We start from the raw sequence: 24,173 nt of genomic DNA on the forward strand, positions 1-24,173 counted from the left end.
CCTCCTGAATTCTACTCCTCTTGGGTGTAATTGTTTCTTTTTGTTCTAAAGCTCTTAGGTGTGCTGTAAAACTACTAATGTATGCTCTCTTTTGTTTCTTTTTGCAGGCACTCAGAGCTATGATTTTACCTCTTAGTGCTGCTTTCATTGTGTCCCATAAGTTAGGATACATTGTGCCTTCATTTTCATTAAATTGTAAGTAGTTTGATTTTTTCTTTATTTCTTCCTTGACCAAGTTATCATTGTTCAATTTCCATGCATATGTGGGCTTGCTGTCATTTTTATTACTTTTGAAGACCAGCGTTAGTCCATGATGATCTGATCGGATGCATGGGATTATTTCTATCTTCTTGTAATTTTTGAGGCCTGTTTTGTGGCCAATTATATGGTCAATTTTAGAGAAGGCATCATGAGGTTCAGAGAAGAAGGTATATCCTTTTGTTATAGGATGAATGTTCTGTAAATATTTGTTAAGTCCATTTGGTTCATAACTTCTGTTAGTTTCTCTTTGTCTCTTTTTCTTTCTGATTCCATTTTCTCTCCATTGAAAAGAGTGGGTTGTTGAAATCTACTATTACTGTGTGAGGTAGAATATGTGCCTTAAGCTTTAGTAGGTTTGTTTTATTAATGTAGGTGCCCTTGTATTTGGAGCATAGATATTTAGGATTGAGAGTTCATCTTAGTGGGTTATACCTTTGATGAATATGAAGTATCCTTCCTTACCATTTTTGATAACTTTAGGTGGAAAATTGGTTTTATTGAATATTAGAATGGCTACTCTAGTTTTTTCCTTGTACCATTTGCTTGGAAAGTTGTTTTCCAGGCTTCTACTCTGAGGTAGTGTCTATGTTTGTCTCTGTGTTGTGTTTCCTGTATGCAGCAAAATGGTGGGTCCTCTTTACATATCCATTCTTTTATTCTCTGTCTTTTTATTGTGGAATTGTGTCTATTGATTTTAAGAGATATTGAGGAATAGTTATTGTTTTTTCCTGTTAGTTTTGTTGTTAGAGGTGGAATCATGTTTGTGTGTCTCTCTTCTTTTGGTTTTGTTGCAAGAATATAAGTTTTTTTTTGCTTTTTCTACAAGGTAATTTCCCTCTTTGTGTTGGAGTTTTTGGTCTATTATTCTTTATTCACCTGGATTTGTAGAAAGATACTGTGTAAATTTGGTTTTGACTTGGAATTTCTTAGTTTCTTCATCTATCTTAATTGAGAGTTTTGCTGGATATAATAATGTGAGTTGGCATTTGTGTTCACTTAGGGTCTGTGTGACATCTGCCCAGGATCTTCTGGCTTTCATACTCTCTGATGAGAAGTCTGGTGTAATTCTTATAGGTCTGACTTTATATGTTACTTGACCTTTTTTCCTTTACTGTTTTTAATATTCTTTGTTTTGTGCATTTGTTGTTTTGACTATTATGTGATAGGTGAAATTTCTTTTCTGATCCAATCTATTTGGAGTTCTGCAGGCTTCTTTTATGTATATGGGTATCTCTTTCTTTAGATTAGGGATGTTTTCTTCTATAATTTTGTTGAAAATTTTTACGGGCCATATACGTTGGGAGTCTTCATTCTCTTCTATACCTATTTTCCTTAGAATTGATATTCTCATTGTATCCTGGATTTCCTGGATGTTCTGGCTTATGTGCTTTTTATATTTTCATTGTCTTTGATGGTTTTGTCGAAGTTTTCTATGGCATCTTCTCTCCCTGATATTCCCCCTTCTTTCTCTTGTATTCTGTTGGTGATGCTTACATCTATGTCCACAGATCTCTTCCTTAGGTTTTCTATCTCCAGGCTTGTCTCCCTTTGTGCTTTGTTTATTGTTTCTATTTCCATTTTTAAATCCTGGATGGTTTTGTTCAATTCTTTAACCTGTTTGGGTGTGTTTTCCTATAATTCTTTAAGGGGTTCTCTAAGGGATTTTTGTGTTTGCTCTTAAAGGGCTTTTATTTGTTTACTTGTGCTTTCCTGTACTTCTTTAAGGGAGTTATTTATGTCCTACTTAAAGTCTTCCCTCATCATCATAAAATGTGATTTTTTAAATCCAAATATTGCTTTGCCTGTGTGTTAGGATATCTATTACTAGCTTTGTTGGGAACTGGGCTCTGATGATGGCAAGTAGTCTGGTTTCTTTTGCTTAGGTTCTTATGCTTGTCTCTCACCATCAGGTTGTCTCTGGTGTCAGCATGTCTTGCCATTTCTGACACTGGCTTGACCTTCCTGTAGGCCTCTGGATCAGCACTCCTGTAAACCTCCTTTTCTGCTTTCTTTCCCCTGGAACTGGGAACAGAGTGCTCTGCTCTCAGGTGTGTAGGCACTCCTGGTGACTGTTATTCAGCTCTTGGAGCATGCAGAAATCGGAATGTTCCTGCCCCTGACTGCTCCTAGGTCTTTGCGCATAGGTGGCACAGATGGCACTAGGTGATTTACTCTTTGATGGTGAATATGAGCAGAGAGTAGTCTCCTCTGTTTTCTCAGGAGTGTCTACACTTCTGAGGATCCAGCTCTCTCCCCAATGGGATTTCGGTACTTATAGCTGTTTGACTGATTCAGTTCACCTCCGGGAGCAGATCAGAACAGCAGGTACCTGCTGCTCATTGCTCCTGTAGTCTTATGTCTAGAGGCACAATGCAATTTCCTCTTGGGCCGTGAATGTGGGCAAAAGTAGGCAGAAGGGAAAGTCTGTCCTGCACCTCAGGATGGTCTGCACTTCTCGTTGTTCAGCTATCTTCCCCATGGTATTTGGGAGCACGGAACTGTGGGATGAAATCAATTCAGTTCCAGGCACAGCCAGAAACTGGAAGTGTCCTGTCCCAGACAACTTTTGACTTTGTGGGTCCTGAATCCATCAGTCAGGTCAATTGGAGCAGAAAAGTTGGTCTTACCTCTGTCTTCAGGTGTGTAGGTGTTCCTGGTATCTGTCTTTCAGTTCTCAGTGCTAGCAGAAATCAGAAGCGCCCTGCCCCTGACTGCTCCTAGGTCCCTGTGCCCAGGGGGCACAGCTGTCGCTAGGTGATTCTCTCTTCGGTCAGGAATGTGGGAAGAAGATAGTCTCCTCTGATTTCTCCGAAGTGCCCGCACTTCTGAAGGTCTAACGCTCTCCCGCTTGGGATTTGGGTGCAGGGATATACATTTTTATTAACCATCATGGCACTGTAATTTCCCTGTGTGTGCTTTGGTGTGTTTATCCTTCTCTTCAGAATGATGTATTTCTTCTCCTATCTTCTGTAGAACTGAAGTAGTCAGTTTTTATCATGGAAAAATGTGTTTCTCCTTCAATTTTAATGGGTAGTTTTGTTTGCTGTAATGGTTCTTATGTATTAGAACTTGGCATACATCTTCTAGAACCTTTACTCTTGTAAAGTTTCTGTGGAATAATCAGGCATTAGTCTTACATGCTCACCTTTTTCAATAACTGGACCATTTCTTTTCCTTCCCCTATTAGCTTCCAGTACTCCATCATTTGCTTGTTTGCTTCTAATCTTCTGAGAGTTACATGACTGCTATTATGGGTAATAATGTTCTTGTCATCTCTGAGGACTATTCCTGACCAATGTCTGATATTGTCTCTGGCTTGGTTCCACCAGTGGTTATGAATCTTGTTCTAACTCTTTTTTCGCTTTGCTTCTAGATTAGACCTTGGCACTTATTTCTCTACAGACAAATCTATCAGTAAAGCCTATGTGAAAGAAGCCAGAAGAATATAGCCTACTGGGTAAGAAAGTAGCAATGAGGAATCTGGATTCTCTCCAGGCTAACTGCTCAATCCATAGCCTGGGATCCCATTTCCTGCATATATATATATATATATATATATATATATATATGTATGTATATATATATATATGTATGTATATATATATATATATATATATGTGTGTGTGTGTGTGTGTGTGTGTGTGTGTGTGTGTGTGTGTGTGTCTTGTTGAGGCTACGTCCTGAGTTCTCCGTATTCTCCCTGCTACTCTCCAGTTTTAGTTAGAATCTCAGTGTAATAAGAAATTACTTCTTGGTGCTCCTGCTGGCGAACTTCCTGCAAATGAGATCATGGCAGATGGTAGAAACCAGTGCTTGTGAATAAATATACAGATCATGTTTTGTGCTTTTGGGAGATCTGCAATAGATGGGATTTGCCTATGTTTAAATGAACCCTTCATTTCCATACCTGTACATTCTCCTTCTCCCCTTGCCACTGATATGACGATCATAGTACATTTCTCTTTTTTCTGTTCCTGGTCCTCTGTCGAATTGCTTATCTTCTTTCTCATTATTTTGTTTCTTTTATACTATATTTTCACTTTTTATTTAGCTTATTTGTTCATGCTCTAAATGTAGTATAAAAGGTGGGAAAGAAGATTTCTTAATAGGATGATGATAATGGGAAATATGGAGGATCTGTCCAATCCTGTATGTCCAGCTCAAGCAGGCTGCCTCAAATCTTCTATTTTCATCCATAAAATGTGTCCATTACCTTGATTTAGGGTGGGGAAAGATTTTTGTCCCACTTAAACCATCCTGTTTGAGATTCAAAGGTCATGGTTTCCCTGCAGGCGTAAGTTCAATATACATCCAACTCCTCTCCTCATGTTTTTGTTTTTCTTAAACAGAGCCATAGGCCCAGTTCCTGTATGGTGTTTGAAGCTGGACTCAGAATGAGCACCATAACTTGGTTTTATCCTTCAACACTGAATTGTATTCAGCTTGGACTGATCAATTCTTCCAGGATTTGTAAGACCAGAGTTAAGTACCTGTAAAGCTACAAATGATCAGAAGCATCTATAATGGATAGTCTCAATGGGTATGTAAGTCCTTGGAGATTTTAAGGTATTCTTGCATGTCCATGACATAAAGGTATCTGTGATCTTTGGCAAAACTTTTGAGCATGGGAGAATGTGATTCCATGTAAAATTGGGAAAAAATTCTTCTGTTTCTGGTATTGATTGCAAATAACTGTAGGTCAGGTCAACAACACAGTTCTGAGAAAATAATTGGAAGGCTTCATGGCCAGGTTGGTGAATGTAATTATGGTTTATAGATTATTTACACTAAAATTTCACTACACCGTTTTATAATTAAAATTTGAAAAGGAATATGTATGTTATAATAACCAATATTTATGTAACAAGATTTAAAGGCTTAAGACTTGCTTGCTGTGTTGTTCTTATGTAAGTCTTTAACCCTTGTGTGCACTTTATAGCCAAATGATGTTAGACCACCAGTATCTACAACTGTGTAGATTCTGACACCTGCCTCTGCTTAGCATCAGGTTTTGGTTATTGACAGGTGAATTGTCACTCTCCATTTCTAAGATTCTGGCTTCTTTACATTTCTTCATCCATACTTTCAACATTGACTCTTTGTATTAATCGGGATTCTTAGAGTCAAAGAACTTATAGATAGTCTCTGTATGGTAAGGGAATTTGTAATGATGACTTACAGTCTGTAGTCAAATTCCCCAAAAATGGTCAGCTGCGAATGAGAAGTCCAAGGATCTAGTAGTTTCTTAGTCCTACGAGGCTGGTTGTTTCATCTGGTCTCCTGCAGATTCCAACAGTTGTGTGGCAAGTAAATGCAAGTAGATGAAAAAGATCTAATCTTCCTTCTATCAATGTACTTAAGTAGATATTCAGCAGGTGTGGTCCAGATTAATGGTATGTACCACCACATCCTAGTTCTGGTCCTTGTTTTGCCCTAGGTTGACCTTGAACTCAAAGATCTCCATGCCTTAGTCTCTTGGAATTAAAGGCATGCACTATCTTGAATGGACCTAAGCTTTTCATAGCCACTATGCCTCAATATCTTCATGCATATGTCAAGGTTAGAAACTTGTGTCTTCCAGCATCAAGATCTGGATCACAGTTGAGCCCTCCATTCTGGATTGTAATTCATTCCAGATATAGTTAAGTTGACAACCAGGGTTAGCCATTACTCTTACACATGCACTCTCCCCTTCCTCCCTTTATTGTTACCTTTTTGTAACACATGTTTCTTAACTGACAAACATTGCAATTAGGGGTGCTTTCCCTGTGAATATGACAGACCTGATGTTAAACTATAATGAAGCTTTACTTCAGCATTACCTTCTCTGTCAGGCTGGCCAGCAAACAAGAGCTCTAGCATCTCACTTCATTCTTACTCATACAACATAGGGCACATGTTAGACAGATTCCCATGGCTGTTACCAGAGTAAAACAATGAAAGGAAAAAGAATTTTATTTTGTGATTTCAGAGTTTTCTACCATCACGGTGGAAGGATGCAGTAGAACATGGTTATTAAATTCATGGCATATAGGAAACAGCAAAACTGATTAAAATTGAAAGGAATCAACTCAAAGTACATCACTCAAAGAAACATTCCTAGTTTTATACTTCCACCCCAAGTTAATGTCTGTTAACAATATCAAGTGCTAAAATACATTAATGTCTTAAACCATGGGTAATACAATGACATTACATGCTAATTTTGTCAGAAAATAAGAAGTGTGCTTACAAAATCTCTCACACATCCTCAGTGCCATCAAGTGACTAGGATGAAACATCACAGGTGAAGGAGCTCATACATCACCGTGTCCACTTCCACTGTGTTTGCACATATGTGATTTTTTGTCCTTCTAGAAACCTCCACTATTTAGTTTTGTTTTAGTTAATTCCATACTTTTTGAAACTGGGCTGTTTAGGATATTTCTTTTTATATATTTCATCCTCCTAAGGAAATGTTCACAGCGCTGTTTGGAAGAAATATTGTTAGTGATCCCATTCTGATGCTTTTTAAAGTTTTCTTTACATTTAAGGTGGACATTTACAAGCTTTAGAATTATGACTAGGTCACAATGTGAATATGTACATTTTAAAGCATAAGTATTTGTTTAATATATTTACTGAAAATATTTTTCTGAGATGTATTGTTGTAATATTATAAAAAATAAAGCACTCTTTTTACCCGCTGTAGGTCCAGCACTGCAGTGCTCCAAGATATCTAGTAGATATCTTAGTCTCAGTCAGCAAAGAATCTCACTTGCTCTGCTCCATCCCATATCAAACTGCCGAAGGCGTCTCTCTTAGTCTGACAGCAATGTCTCTAGCTATCTAATTCCCAAGGCAGGTTTCCAGGACAGAAGCACACATCCCAACTCCTTGCACATGCCAAACTAGCCACTGCACATGCTCTTACACTATAATATGCACATGAAAGAACACACAACACAATAACTTTTGATCCAATTGATAAAATATAATTGCCCACCTAAACATACAAAGCCCTGTACACATCCATCCCTTAAGAACATTAGAACATTTATAACAATCTGTAAATTACAGCGTGGAATCTTAATATCAGTCTCCAGGTTCTCTTCAGCAGTGGCTTCTCCTGTTCCTCCTGTCTCTTCCTCCTTTCTGGCCCAGTCTCCTACCCTTCTCTCAAACTTTTCTCCTGCCCATCCCTCCTTCTAGTCCAACGACAGGCCTCGTTCTATCTCATACCTGCCTCACCTGTGACATCATCCCACAGAGATGTTCATTCAGTTATTGCACTAGAATATGTCATCAACAATTTTACTAACTCAAACCTTCAGCCCATACCATGCTTTCTACATAATGTACCTTGGATACTGTCCCTATTCTGTATGATACATATACCTCTATTTTGCATTGAGTAGTCTGAAATATATTGTATGCCCAATGAAATTGATTTCACTGTTCAATATGCTTTGTTGGATAGTATTCAATTCAGTTTGTTTTACACTTATGTATTTGTATGTGTGTTGATATGCATATTTAAGAGCCCATGTCTAGAGGTCAGAGTTCAACTAGGAGAAATCAGTGTTACCATTCCACCATTCTGATTCTAAATCCTTGGCATTATGGATGTCAGACTCCAATTCAAATGTATCAATTGAGTCATCTTATCAGCCCTCAGTTTTTAAAATGACCAGTAAGATAGTTCATTAGATAAAGGTACTTGCTACTAGTTCTGATAGCCTGAGTTCAACCCGAAAACTTTTTTGAAACCATCAAAGAAAAAACTAAATAAATTTCAAAGGTAAAATTTATAACCCTTGTAGCATTTTGCTATTTACTCTTTAGAATAATACAGAAACATTTAATGTCTTACTTTATTTAACTGTAAATATTTTCAAGATGACATTTTATTTTTACTATTGGGCAAATTAGGTATACCTGATTTTGTACTATTCTCAGTCATGTCCCCTTCTAATGGCATGCATATTCAACTTATCAGGTGTACATGAAAGGACTACAGTGATGAGTAGAAGAGCTATATTGACACTGTTGACAATGTAACTTGAAAGGGCAACATAATGTTACATTTGAAGTTCTATGACAAGACTACAGTGGCACTATAGATAGAGGAATATGGAAGGACTACAGTGACACCACATTATGAGTAGTGTGCCTATGATGACAACCTATAGGTCCTTGTCTTCCTTCTGCAGTTGCTATGCATTTGATTTTGCATGTGATACACATAGTATGATTAAGCCTTATTGTTTTGCTTTCACTAGAAATTATTATCTGGAACAACTGACAATGAGGGAAATCATGTTTGCTATATTCATCTTCATTCTAAAATTTGTTCTTTAAATTTATATGAACCCCAATTTTCATTTCTTTTCATGTTCTGTTTCATGTAAGGTGAAACTTCTGAAACAACTTCTGTGATAATAAATTGATAAATTCTAAATAAACTCTAAAATAAATAAATAAATTTACAAATAAATTCTTCTGGACTTTTTCCTCTTGTTTTCTTTATTTCCTATTTATTTTTATTTTAATTTTTATCTTCCATTTTTATTAAATTGGGTAATTCTTATTTACATTTCAAAGGTTTTTCCCTTTCCTGGTTACCAGTCCATCAGCCACTTAACCCCTCTAACTCCCCTTATAGATGGGTATTACCCTCCCCATCTACACCCAATTAACACCCCCCACTACAATCCTGTACACTGGGGTCCATCCTTGGCAGGACCAAGGGATTCCCCTTCCACTGGTGCCCCAACAAATCTATTCACTGTTACCTATGCAGTTGGAGCCCAGGGTCAGTCATGTATAGTCTTTGGGTACTGGTTTAATCCCTGGAAACACTGGTTGGTTGGCTTTGTTGTTTTGATGGAGACAACTCCCTTCAGTTCTTTCAGGCCTTCATGTAATTCCTCAAACCTGAGTCCGGTTGTCAGTTCAGTGGTTTGCTGCAGGCATTCACCTCTCTATTTGACATATTCTGGCTGTGTCCCTCAGGAGAGATCTATATCCGGTACCTGTCAGCCTACACTTCTTAGCATCATCCATCTGGTTTAGTTTTGGTGGACATATTGTATGAACCATATGTGAGGCAGGCTCTGAATGGCCATTCCTTCAGTCTCTGCTCTATACTTTGCCTTCCTATCCCCTTCTATGGTTATTTTTGTTCTGCCTTTAAAGAAACAGAGAAGAATCCACATTTTTGTCATCCTTTTTGAGTCAAGATGAGTTTCTTCTTGGGTAATTCAAGCATTTGGGTTAATATCGACTTATCAATGAGTGCATATCATGTTTGTTTTTCTGTGATTGAGTTACATCACTCAGGATCCTATTTTCTAGTTCTTTCCATTTGCATATGAATTTTATGAAGTCATTGTTTTAGATAGCTGTATAGTATACCATTGCATATATGTACCACATTATCTGAATCCCTTCCTCTGTTGAAGGGCTTCTGGGATCTTTCCAGGTCCTGGCTATTATAAATAAGGCTGCTATGAACATAGTGAAACTTGTGCCTTTGTTGTATTTTCGAACATCTTTTGGTTATATGCCAAAGAGAGGGACAGCTGGGTCCTCAGGTAATGCAATGTTCAATTTTCTAAGGAAACTCCAGACTGATTTCCAGAATGGTTCTACCAGTTGGCAATCCCACTAACAATGGAGGAGTGTTCCTCTTTCTCCACATCCTCACAGGTTTTTGATCTTAGCTATTCTGAATGTTGTGAGATGGAATCTCAGGGTTGTTTTTATTTGCCATTCCCTGATGACTAAAGATGTTGAACATTTCTTTAGGAGCTTCTCAGCCATTCGATATTCCTCAGCTGTGTATTTTTTGTTTAGCTCTGTACCTCATTTTTAATAGGATTATTTGTCTCTGGGCAGTCTATGTTCATGAGTTTTTTTTTTTTTTTTGTATATTTTGGATATTAGCCCTCTATTAGTTGTAGAATTGGGAAAAAATCTTTTCCCAATCTGTTCATTGTCATTTTGTGCTAACAACAGTCTCTTTTGTTTTACAGAAGATTTGTAGCTTTACAAGATCCCATTTGTTGTTTGCTGATCTCAGAGCATAAGCCATTGGTGTTCTGTTCAGGAAATTTTCTCCAATGCCCATGTGTTCGAGATTCTTTCCCACTTTTTCTTCTATTTGTTTGAGTGTCTTTGGTTTGATGTGGAGGTCCTTGACCCACTTGCACTTAAGCTTTGTACAAGGCGATAAGAATGGATCAATTTGCATTCTTCTACATGCTGACCTCCAGTTGAAACAGCACCATTTGTTGAAAATGCTATCTTTTTTCAATTGGATGGTTTTTGCTCCTTTGTCAAAAATCAAGTGATCATAAGTATGCTAGTTCATTTCTGGATCTCCAATTCTATTCCACTGGTCAAAGTGCCTGTCTCTGTACCAATACCATACAGTTTTATCACTATTACTCTGTAATACTGCATGAGGTCAGGATTGGTTATTCCCCCGGAAGTACTTTTTTTGTCGAGGATAGTTTTAGGCATCCTGGGTTTTTTATAATTCCAGACGAATTTGCAAATTGTTATGTCTAATTCTATGGAAAATTGTATCGGAATTTTGATGGCGATTGCACCGAATCTGTAGATCACTTTTGGTAAAATGGACTTTTTCACTATCTTAATCCTGCCAATCCATGAGCATGGGAGATCTCTCCATCCTCTGAGATCTTCTTCAATTTCTTCCTTCACAGACTTGAAGTTCTTATCATACAGATTTTCACTTACTTGGTTAAGATCCCACCAAGGTATTTTATATTATTTGGGACCATTATGAAGGGTGTCTTTTCCATAATTTCTTTCTGAGCCTATTTATCTTTTATGTAGAGGAAGAGTACTGATTTTTTTTTGAGTTAATTTTTTTACCCAGCCACTTTGCTGAAGCTGTTTTTAAGGCTTAGTAGTTCTCTGGTGAACCTCTTGGTGTCACTAAATATACTATTATATCATCTACAAATAGTAATATTTTGACTTCTTCCTGTTCAATTCGTATCCCTTTGACCTCCTTTTGTTGTCAGATTGATCTGGCTAGACATTGTTTCCAAGGTGAGAACACACAGCATGCACCACGGCCATTATGGCTGTGCTATGTTGTGTCCCTATGCCTCAATTCCCATTTTTTAAAAATCGTAACATCAAGCAACATCTAGTTTCAAGGACTTCATCAGAGCAGAAGGAGAAAAAAATAGGAAAGTCTGATATAATAGAAAAATTTTGAGCACCAAGGCCAAGTGAAAGGCAGTCACGCACAAATGAAATGTATACAGCCATTGTCCAGGGCTAAGGTTAGGAGAAATGGGAACAACCAGTTTTTACGAAAATGTGCTGTGAGCTACTGAGTTGTCTCCATCCTGGCCTACTGCAGACAGCCTCTTATTTCAGTTGGATAGTCCCCTGGACGGATGTGTCTTCTGCTTCTTAGGGTCCCAGACAACACCCTACTTTACAAGGAGCTCCTGTGGGCTTCTGAGATGTCTCCATCCCTACCTACTGCTGGCAGTCCCCATTATCATATGTTTTCCCCAGCAGCTACTATATAAAAACTATTGTTTTTAAAAATTATTTATAGAATGCAGATATTTTTGACCAGAGAAATAATTTCTAATAACAGCACCTGACCTTGCAGACAGAGCATGTCTTCAGTCATATATTTCAGTTCTTTGGAATTATGAATACTCCATATTATGTATTTTCATGTATTTAAAACTAAATCTTAATTTATTGCCAATATTCACAATCATTTAAACCAGGGATGGAAGCACTACTGAGGAGTTAATAGCATGGAGTGACCTTATAGATTCTAGTTAGATTCCCAATACCTACACAGTAAGTGAAAACCATCTGTAATTCCACTTCCACTGGATTTGACACCCTTTCCTGTTCTACATGGGCATCAGGAATGCATGCACCACAGGAACATACACGCAGGCAAAACACCATTAAATGTGAAATAGAAATTTTAAAAATTATTTAAAAAATAATTTTGGCATTTTTTTGTGGTGCTGTTTACCAAATCATGGTCCTGAGGCTTGCCAACAAGCATTTACTTACTGATCATACCTTGAGCTTCATACTCTGCTTGTCTCACCATATATTTTAGGTGACGCTCCTATTCTATATATTCATCCTGCTGCCTGGTTATGATTTAGTGCCTTACAAAATTTATTTCATTACCTGGGGTTAGTGTTATCAAATGTGGGGCCTTCAGTTGACACATAAGGGTTACTGAATATGCTACATGTTCAGTCCTACAGGGGGCATTCTTGTTCATATTTGGAGGAGATCATGGTACTTTAATTCCTTCTTTCTCCATTAATTTATTTATTTATTCATTTTTCTTCCAGATGGCTGTCCCCACCGATTACCACCCTTGCAGAGTCCTCCTAATCCCCCTTCCTTTCACCTTTGTGGGGATCGGGCAGCTCTGGCAATCCCTTTCCCCCACAAATCCTGACATATCAAGTCTCTGCAGGGTTAGGCACATCTCCCACAGATGACAGACAACACAGTTCTAGTTCTTAGCGGACCCACATAGAGACTGAGCTGCACATAACGTACATATACACAATGGGCTTAGGTCCAGCCCATGTATGATCTTTGGTTGGTAGGTCAGTGTCTGAGAACCCCCAAGTGTCAAATTTAGTTGATACTTTTGGTCTTCCTGTGAAGTTCCTTTCCCCTTCAGGGCCATCAATCCTTCACCCAGCTCTTCCATAAGAGTCTTTCCTGCTCTGTCCATTGATTGCCTATGCATCTGTTTCAGGCGGCTTCTGGGCAAAGCCTCTCAGAGGGCAGTTGTGCTAAACTCCTGTTTTTAAGCATTAAATGGTATCATTAGTAGCGTCAGGGATTGGTGCTTGTCCACAGGATGGGTCTTATGTTGGACCATTTATTGATTGGTCATTTCCTTAAGCTCTGCTCCATCTTTGTTCCTACATTTCTTTTAGACAGGACAGATCTTGGATCAAAAGTTTTGGGATGGTTTGTTTCTTTTATTCCTCCACTGGGGGTCCTTCATGGTTATAGGAGGTAGCATCTTCAGGTTCCATATCCGCATTCCTATGCTTCTCAGCTAAAGTCACCCTCTCCGTTGTAGACTGTCAGAAGCTCCTTCCATCCCAGGTCTCTGGCACTTGCTAGAGAATCCCCCAACCCAAACAGTCCTGAAAGTTTCAGATTTCCATTATTCTCTTGGCCCTGGCCATCTGGGTCTCTTAGTTCTGTCTCTTCCCAGACCTGATTCTGAAACCCCGATTCCCTTCACCATTCTCTCTTTCACTCAATTCCTTTTTGATTTTGTCTCATGACTCTTTTACACACACACACACACACACACACACACACACACACACACACACACACACTTCTACATGATATTCAAGCCTTCTCTTTTGGACTTTCCTTTCTTTAGCTTCTTTGTGTCTGTGGAATATATTTTGTTTTTACATTATTTCCTTGTGCCAGGGCCTAGTAGATCCTGTATATTTTCTTTTATTTCTGAGCTGTATTCTAATGTAAAGTTATAATTTTTCCATCTGCTATTTTACAGATGTTTGTATTAGTATAAATTTTACAATTATGAAAACTATTTTATAAATATTTCTTTTCAGGATATGTTCCTAACTTACAATAATGTAATAGGCCTTTTACTTCCTACTGTAAAAGTATGTACTTATATGGAGCTTTTTTAGTTGTTTCTATCATTTCTATAACCATATACTTACCAAATATTGAGAGAGATATAATTCCTCCTCGTGATAAAAAAAGTGGGTACAGGATTCTGAAAAAGGTAGTAATGTTGTGTCTACATTCAGGAAACAGAAATATATAAATGTTGGTCTTAAGCATCCTGTTCCTTATTTAATTCCAGCCAAAACACTAAACATCTAATACTACTGTATAAATTTTGACCTGTATCCTCAGCCAAACCTCTGTGGAACCACTCTCTTAAAAATAGCATACTGTAGTGGGCTTTTCTGATGTTGCTTGTATTCTAATTCTAAATATTAATTCCTCAAGATTTTAGTATCTTCAGATACTGCTTTAAAACACTCTGAAAGACTGTGTCTTAGTTAAAGAAATGGTTTATCAAATATCACAATTGATAAAATACACTCAACCATTGTAACTCCAGTTCCAATGGGATTGATGCCCTCTTCTGGACTCTAGGAATACCAGGCATACATGTGATACACAAAAATACATGCAGAAAAGATACCCCTTCACTACTAATAAATACTAAACAATTTTAAGGAATCAAGATTAATTTCATTAAATTTTTATTTTCAAGTTTAATGTATTAGTCTATGTGGGGGAGTGTCTATCCCACATTTGGTCATTCAATTCCAACAAAAAAGACGTACAACTTTTATATTTATGATAAACATTAATCATCACTACAAAAAAACAGATATCTGCCCTCTATGATATTATTTCTATTAACCTGTCAATACCCCACAATATGACTGGCCATGTTTTGTCTGGGCTGCCTTAACTTCAACTGGCCATACCACATGATCATGATTTCAAGATTTTTACCCCATAGCATATTCTTTTTTTTTAAGTCTTTTTTTTCTTCTTCTTCTTTTTTTTTTTTTTCGGAGCTAGGGACCGAACCCAGGGCCTTGCGCTCGCTAGGCAAGCGTTCTACTGCTGAGCTAAATCCCCAATCCCCCCGTAGCATATTCTTCTTTCTCCACCTTACTCTCCTCTTTTCCTCTTGTTTCTCCTCAACACCAAGGTCAGGAATCCCAGACCCTGCTGATCTCAATTCTACCTAGCTATAGGCTGTAGGCATCTTTATTGACAGATCAGGGATAATGTGATGGGCAAGATCAGATAAATTCACATGGGTCTATGTGTGGATCCTCTCATCCCTGCGGACAGTGAGGAAGTGGGGGCCAATGTTTAGTATTTGAGTAGATAGAAAAAGACCAAATCTCAATAATTTCCCCTTTTTGTCCAATAAAAGTTTCTTTTTCTTTCAGATATAAGTTAATACAGTGATAACAGGTATGGAATCGATAAAGTATGATACATATTTGAAATGTGCAATTTATTTATATTTGGCAACTTAGAGTATTCTATTATAGATCCTATATTGGTGAGTTTAGATATTTGTATCTAAATAATTTTTCACCTTTTTGTATTTCTCCACGTTTTTTTCCAGAGCTGAGGACCGAACCCAGGGCCTTGCACTTGCTAAGCAAGCGCTCTACCATTGAGCTAAACCCCCAACCCCCTAATTTATATTTCTAACTAAAAATTATCTTCTTAGACCTAGAACATTTTCATGAATCCTAAGCAATTTAAGCCCATAGTAAGACAATGACTATCTCATCTTAAGCCCATAAAAGACTTGAGAAGGAATAAATATTGAGTATGCAGAAAGTGTATAGACATACCTTCCATAATTATAGAAATGACAATGACAACTGATCACCTGGACAGTTCCCAATATTCTTCATAACATTGGATCATCCACCATCAGCCTTTTGGTCCAGAATATCTGACAGATCTTATGTGGAGCAGGAATTATGAAGGACCTGCTTACCCTATATTGGAAGAGCTTAGCAATAGGCTATCCTGTATCTACTTGTCCTTTCTGGACACCATTTTGTCTGTAGTTTATTTAGGACAGTTTCTTCGCCTAGTTGGTATATCATCTAAAGGGTAGATAGATGAGGTTTTACTTATTTAAATACTTCCAGTTTACTGGAAAGTGCTCTTTAGTCCATTCTGGGAGGGAAGTCATCAGAAAATAACCCAGCTGTCTAACATGCATGTTAAAACACAAAACCTTCTGGAGAAAGTGTACATATTGTTAAAAGAGTAGAACAAAGTTCTTTGGGAGATGAACTGGTTTCTGATTAAAATGGAAGTTTTCTACCCAGAAGGGAATATTTGCCTATTATTCTAACCTGGTCAAAATCTTATGTTTCAGGAGATTATAGGCCTAAGATTGGGGGAATGTACTATGGTAGTCTTGAGAATTGAATATTTGTTATTATTGCCATATGATCAATAGTGATTACAGAAATCAGTTCTGCATTTGATATTGGACAGTAAGCCTCTTTCTGCAAATAATACATTGACAAACAAGTGACAGATGACTGCTGAGCATTCTATGTTAATTAGACTTTTTTGTCCACCACCCCCAGTTCAGGGAACATTGTGTAAGACAACAAGGAAAATTTTATTTGCCAAGGAATGGGAAGGAGTACTGTGCATCACTGTCATGTGCTGATTGCATGGCTATGACTCGCATTAACTTGTAATAGCTGTGATCTTGTTGGTGCATAGTTATTTGTTTTGTGTGTTTTCTTGGATGTGGATACACCCATTGTCTTGGACTTTTTCTTCTTGAATCCACTATACATCTGGATTCATGAAAATATATTGTTTAAAATTGTTTTGTCATGGAATATCTTGTTTTCTACTGTGGTGAGTGAAAGTTTTGCTAAGTACAGTAGCTTGGGCTGGCACCTGTGATTTTAAGAACTTAGACATTTTAACGAGCCCTTCTGTTGAAAAGTCTGGTACAATTCTTGAGGCTCACCCTTTATATGTTACTTGGCATTTATCCCTGTTGCTTTTGATATTCTTTGTTGGTTTTGTACATTTACTGTTTAGATTATTATGTGGCAGGAGGATATTCTTTTTCTGGTTCATTCCGTTTGGTGTTTTATAATCTTGTATGCTTATACGCATTTCTTTCTTTGGGTTAAGAAATACTTTTTATTATTTTATTGAAGATATTTTTGGATCTTTTCATTGAAAATATTTCCTTCCATTCATGTTATTCCTATTTTTTGGTCTTTTCATTGTGTCCCAAAATTCCTGAATGTTTTGATTTAGCATTTTCTTTGATTGATATATCAATTTCTTGTGTTGTACCTTCTATGTGTGAGATAGTTTCCTCCATCTCTTATATTTTTGTTGATGATGCTTGTATTTGTAGTTCCTGTTCTCTTTCCTAGGTGATCCATCTTCAGGGTTGCCTAGTTTGTATTTTCCTTATTGCTTCTATATCCATCTTCAGATCTTGAGCAGATTTATTCATTTTTTCTACCAGTTTGACAATTTTCCTGTATTTCATTATATTTATTCATTTCCTCTTTAATGGCCTTTAAGGGATTATATTTTTATATATTTCATTAAGGGATTTATTTATTTCTTCCTTAAAGGCCTCTATCATCTTCATATAATTAGATTTAGGATCATTTACTTTTGATTCAGATGTGTTGGGATATTCAGGGCTTGCAGCATTAGGATAGTTGGATTCTGGTGCTCCCATCTTGCCCTGACTTTGTTGATTATTTTCTTATGTTGAGCTTTCACCTTCTGGTTGTTCTAATGCTGCCAGGTCTGTTAGTCCCTGGTGGTAGTAGGCTACTGGCTTTGCAGATAGAGTTTAGAGTTCCTGATATCAGCACACTACAAGAATTTCAGATACAGCTGTTTGCCTTTGATGGTAGGAGGTTTCCAGAGATGAAAGCAGAACTATTAGGATCTGATGACTTCAAGCTGATGGTTGTTCTGAGTGTGGAGAGCCCAACATGGATGCAGATGGAGCTCTGGATTGGAAACTTGTGTACAGAGAGGGAAGGGCAGAGCTTCCCACTGTTGAGTTTTTCCACACGGACTAGTGGGCAGGGAATTGGGGTAGGGGTTTTTAAATTATTGTTGCTGATGGCTGTAGTCATCTAGGATTGGGGGTAGAGATATCGACTAAAACATGGAGGACAGAGGGTTCAGGGTAATGTTATGGCTGCTGCGATTGCAGAGGACAGATCTGGCAGGTATTTGAGGTTTGGGGAAATAACCTGTTTTTTTCCTGTTAGCAACAGGCCTTCAGAGATTCAGACAGAACTGTAGCCCAGGAAATGGAGTACAAAGCTGCAGGAAAAAGCTCTCAAATATTGTTTACTCAGAAGGGCCATCAGTCAGAGAACTGGTATAGATGTCTCACCTGATGGTTGCTGAAGCTGCAAACATCTTAGATTGTCTGAATATCTTTACAATAATATCAAAGTTACCACTGTGATCACTGTACAATAATACATCCATGTTAGTGCCATATTTTGCATTACTTGTAAATATTTTATGATTACATTTTGTTCTCATTACTTTGTTACTTAGTTTTACACATTTCTAAATGAAATACTTTTTTTAATTTTAGAGTTCAAAGTGTAAGGAATAGACCTCTCTGTTCTACCACAGTGGAGTTGCCTGAAGTGACAGACCCTTGCACACACTAGTCATCTAGCAGACTGAGGGAGGGGGGAAAGATATATTCTTAAGTCTATATGGTGTCTGCTACTGTACTGGAAACAATGAGAGCATGTTCACTGATAAAAGTATTTACCAGAACCCTTAGTAGATAAATACTGAAGGAAATAAGAAGACATGGACATTAAGAAAATGGAACAGATATTTTGAAAGAAGAAGGCTTATTCTTCAACAAATAAGCTTTGTTCTGAGATGACACATATTCACAAGGGAGTGGCCATGATTGGACCTTGAAGTCAGGGAGCATTACATCATATCAGAGGCAGCATGGTGAGGCTATGAGCTTGGGGGGAATTAAATACACATAATTTCTAAGAGTATCAACTTGAAAGATTAGCATAGGTTGTCCCACTTACAGCATTAGTACAGAACTTTAAAAGAGATGGGAAAGGAGAGAGAGGAAGAGGAAGGAAAGAATCACATGAGAAACATAGAAACAAGAATTATAAATTTCTTATAATTACTCTTATAGCATTTTTGAGGTAAAGATAAGCTTGGTAGACCTGAAACTTAGTTTCTGACCAAATGATCTGGTACAGGTCTTTAAAGCCCATCACTTGGGAAGTAGAAACTGGCAAATTTTTGTGAATTTGAAGTCAGCAAGGATGACATAGTGAGACCTCATTAACAAACAAACAAACGAACAAACAAACAAATAAAAGGGAAATCTTTAAAAAAAACCACAAGATCAAGAATCAACAAATGAAATCTCATAAAACTACAAAGCTTCTATAAGGCAAAGGACACTGTGGTTATGACAAAACAGCAACCAACAGATTGGGAAAAGATCTTTACCAATCCTACAACAGATAGAAGCCTTATATCCAAAATATACAAAGAACTCAAGAAGTTAGACCGCAGGGAGACAAATAACCCTATTAAAAATGGGGCAGAGCTAAACAAAGAATTCACAGCTTAGGAATGCTGAATGGCTGAGAAACACCTAAAGAAATGTTCAACATCTTTAGTCATAAGGGAAATGCAAATCAAAACAACCCTGAGATTTCACCTCACACCAGTGAGAATGGCTAAGATCAAAAACTCAGGTGACAGCAAATGTTGGCAAGGATGTGGAGAAAGAGGAACACTCCTCCATTCTTGGTGGGATTGCAGACTGGTACAACCATTCTGGAAATCAGTCTGGAGGTTCCTCAGAAAATTGGACATTGAACTACCTGAGGACCCAGCTATACCTCTCTTGGGCATATACCCAAAAGATGCCCCAACAGATAAAACAGACACGTGCTGCACTATGTTCATAGCAGCCTTATTTATAATAGCAAAAAGCTAGAAAGAGCCCAGATGCCCTTCAACAGAGGAATAGATACAAAAAAAGGTGGTACATATACACAATGGAATATTACTCAGCTATCAAAAATAATGACTTTATGAAATTCATAGGCAAATGGTTGGAATTGGAAAATATCATCCTGAGTGAGGTAACCCAATCACAGAAAAACACACATGGTATGCACTCATTGATAAATGGATATTAGCCCAAATGCTTGAAATCCCCTAGATGCCTAGAACACATGAAACTCAAGATGGATGATCAAAATGTGAATGCTTCACTCCTTTAAAATGGGAACAAGAATACCCTTGGCAGGGAATAGAGAGGCAAAGATTAAAACAAAGACAGAAGGAACACCTATTCAGACCCTGCCCCACATGTGGCCCTTACATATACAGCCACCCAATTAGACAAGATGGATGAAGCAAAGAAGTGCAGGCGGTCAGGAGGCGGATGTACATCTCTCCTGAGAGACACAGCCAGAATGCAGCAAATACAGAGGCGAATGCCAGCAGCAAACCACTGAACTGAGAACAGGACCCCTGTTAAAGGAATCAGAGAAAGAACTGGAAGAGCTTGAAGGGGCTCGAGACCCCATATGAACAACAATGCCAAGCAACCAGAGCTTCCAGGGACTAAGCCACTACCCAAATACTATACATGGACTGACATTGGACTCTGACCTCATAGGTAGCAATGAATAGCCTAGTAAGATCACCAGTGGAAGGGGAAGCCCTTGGTCCTGCTAAGATTTAACCCCCAGTGAATGTGATTGTTGGGGGGATGGTGGCAATGGGGGGAGGATGGGGAGGGGAACACCCATAAAAAAGGGGAGGGGGAGGAGTTAGGGTGATGCTGGCCTGGAAACCGGGCAAGGGAATAACACTTGAAATGCAAATAAGAAATACTCAAGTTAATAAAAAAAATTAAAAAAAAACCCCACATAATTTCTGGGGTCGGAATCAGAATTGTTTGGAACAACAGAATCATGGAAGCACTTTTAAGAATCTCTGTTATTTCTGATGAAGACAGAGCCTAAGCAGTACAATTGAGGGGGATATCATCTGAAATGATAAGAAATATGAAAGAAAGTGATCCATCAATAACTAAGTGTGGTTATGGGCTTCCAAAGGGAGAGTCTCCTCTGTCTTTATAATAGGCGATTATACTGTTTGGGTGGTTCCAAAGGTAGTTTTACATGAATTTAGAGGAAAGGGTTGGACAATTTTTACACATTTTTAGTACTAAGTAATCAGAATTTTTTTCCTTTGAACCTGTTCAAAATATTTGTAGAAAACAGATCTCATATCTGCATAATTTTGGCTTTATTGATGATGCTTATGTTTCCTGACTCCATGTGTAGGACAGAAACCAGGCCCAAAATGGAAGTCCTTTTTTCTTATCATGCTTTTCTATTATGACCCTGTATTTTCCTTGTCTTTCCATCTGACTCCAAGTAAGATGACTTTAGTTTGCGTGGAACATAAACCTGACTGCAATTTGGGTTTCAGTGATTTATTGAACAACTAATTGTGTGCCTAGACATATACCCTATTCATGTAGACTCAGCGAATTTAAGATTTGAATATGAAGGTGGAAAGTAACAGTGTAGTTCTATGTGACAAGTCATAGCCTCTTATGTAGCACCCTGTAGGCTCCTCAGTCGCCTAGTCTCAAAATTACATCAAATCCCACAGTGATTATTTCTCATTGATAAGTCAGTCAAGTAAATATGTGGTTGAGAATTCAAAAGAACTTGAAACACTGCATAGTGGTGTAGAAGTGAGCAGGCATAGTGAAACACTTAGTATTTGTGCTTCTTGCAGGCAATCTGTTCAGCCCACTGGCCTGGGATCCCATTGACTTCTCCTACTCTCAGTGCTCTATTTATCTAAGTTACTACTGCCATGGAGAAGTACCTCCTGCTGTTCAAACTGGGCCTTTCCTTTGTGGTGGGCTTCCTGCAAGGTAAGATCCTGGTACATGGTAGAGGCTAGTGTTGAAGTGCAAGCGATCTTTTGAGGGTATTGGCCTTGGGGAGGTGAGGAATAAGATACAAGACTGGACATTTTATAGGCGACTCTACCCCCATCATTCACATATCTTTATATCCTCTTCCTTTCCTGGCCTCTTTTATACAACAGTAGGAGCTTCTCGCTCCAATCCCTCCTCCTGGCTCTGGTCCTGGTGTTCTTTCTCCTGGTTCTTCAGCTCTCATCCTTATATTATATTCTTAATTCCTCCAGCTGGCCCATGCACAGTGCAATATTTGCATTGGAAACGATACCGGAAGGTCCTTGACAGGACACAGATTATGGCATAATAGGAAGTACCTCTCTGGTCATAGGTGGTAGGCTCAAGTACCTACAGCAGAGCTCTGATCTTCCTCCTTACAGTCCTGTCCATTCACGGTATTTGAAGGGAGAAAACCTGGCTCCTTTCAAACCCTTCATAGGTTCCAAGGTCTTAGGCCACTCTGTAGGTTTCAGCTTGGTGTACATTCAGCTCTTTCCTTGGTCACCATTTCTTATTCATTCTTTATAGTCACAGGCTCAGCTCAGCTTGGACCTGAGCTCTGAATGTCCCTGTTGTCCATGTTTTTACCTTTTAAGCTCTGAAATGTTTGCAGTATGATATGTTAAACTCTGACAGAATCTGTGAGAAAGGAAACTCCACCTGTAATACTAAAGATGACCAGAAATATGGCATACTGGTAGTTTCTAAAGGTGGGTCAAACCTTAAACCTCTCAAGAAATCCTGGTTGCTGTTGAGAAATAAGTAGCCCGTTGTAGACTCCTAGGGACAAAGCTAAAACTGCTGTGGACTGTGTTTCTATGTAAACTCAGGAAATGGCTCTCTTGTACATAGAAGAATTTGTCTTCCCCTTTTGGTCAGATGAAGAGACGATTTTGATGGGGAGGAAGTCTATATATGTTCTTTGGGAGATTTCTTGGAAAACATGCACAGGGTATAGAGAAAATTGATCTATAATATTCCACTGAGCAGTTTAAGTATGGAAGCATTCTTAGAGGTCAGATTACAGGTTGACTGACTGTAAATACAGGTACCTCAGCATGGCTGGTGCATATTACATAGGGGAGCCTGACTTTTTTTATTTAACTGACACTCTGATATCACAAATATTTATGTTTACCACTTGACTTTGATCATGTACAGGTGATAATATCCAGTTTGAGGTGCAGGATTGTTCTTCCAGGTACTTAAATAAGACTTTTATCCATTATAATCTGACATTGGATTTTACATGTTGTCATAACCAATTGCTCTGAAATGAATTTTAGCAGCCAGGTCCTTTCTTTCTCAGTCCTTCTGCAGCTGAGTCCTTACAATTTCCCCATCCCCTCATAGTCTCCCAATACTGGACCATGTATTTTCTGCACTGCTCAAGTCCTTACACCTTCCTGAAATTAGCCTCAGCTGTTAATGCTTAAGCAGTTCAGTTGTGGATATAGGGATAGTCTCTGCTTCCCCTGTGGTTCCAGCTTTTGCTTCCTCCATCCTTTCATCAACAATGATGTTTGCCACAATTTCCATGATTCTTTTGTCTGCTACATTTATCAACACTGGTTTTCATACTAGTGTATATAACACCCCTCATAGCCACCTTCTATTAACCTTCAGATTAATGATGCCTCGTCAGCCAAAGAGTATAGCAAACATTAATTACAGTACCTATCTTCATTTTTATTTATTGAATGGAATACTTAGGCTATCTGGTTCACCACTACTGTGACCTGAGTAAAACATTATAATAGAGCCATGATTGACTTTAGATTATGATTTAATCATGGTAGATGTAGTGGAGCAGAGATGTTCACATAATGGAATGTAGGACACATACCTGATCATAGTAGGTTGGGAACAGGTCATAATAGAGACTGTAAGGCCACAACCCCAGTGACTTCTTTCTCTAACCCAGCCTGTAACTCTCTTAGTAATATATCCAAAATTAAAATATCAATGCTTTAATCCATTAACTAGGTCAAAGACTTCATATTCTTTTTTTTTTCAGAGCTGGGGACCGAACCCAGGGCCTTGCACTTGCTAGGCAAGCGCTCTAGCACTGAGCTAAATCCCCAATCCCTAAGACTTCATATCCTAATCATATCTAGAAATGTCACAGACATACCCAGAGTAGTGTTTGAGAAAGTTCTTGGATAACTTAATACAGTGACATTTACAGTTAACATTAGCCATCACATAGGCTAATATTCAGCAACACAGCACACAATTCTACTTTGAGTACATGTGGAAAGATTAAACAGTATAATTCCTAGTACATTACATACAC

General features: G+C 38.1%; 1 protein-coding gene and 1 pseudogene across 2 annotated transcripts in view; both read left to right on the plus strand.

The window, feature by feature from the left end:
- The window catches only part of Patel14l2 (prostate and testis expressed 14-like 2), an 88,715-nt gene that overhangs the window by 23,863 nt on the left and 40,679 nt on the right, over positions 1-24,173 (plus strand). The gene's annotated exons all lie outside the window — the stretch shown is intronic.
- On the plus strand, positions 4,630-23,163 carry LOC148004030 (prostate and testis expressed protein 14-like; annotated as a pseudogene). The gene is made up of 4 exons (XR_015627132.1): positions 4,630-4,801; positions 21,688-21,829; positions 22,474-22,587; positions 23,039-23,163. The product of XR_015627132.1 is annotated as a prostate and testis expressed protein 14-like, transcript variant X2 (transcript).

Source organism: Rattus norvegicus, chromosome 8 (assembly GCF_021556685.1).
Source record: "Rattus norvegicus strain SHRSP/BbbUtx chromosome 8, alternate assembly SHRSP_T2T, whole genome shotgun sequence".
Lineage (NCBI taxonomy): Eukaryota > Metazoa > Chordata > Mammalia > Rodentia > Muridae > Rattus > Rattus norvegicus.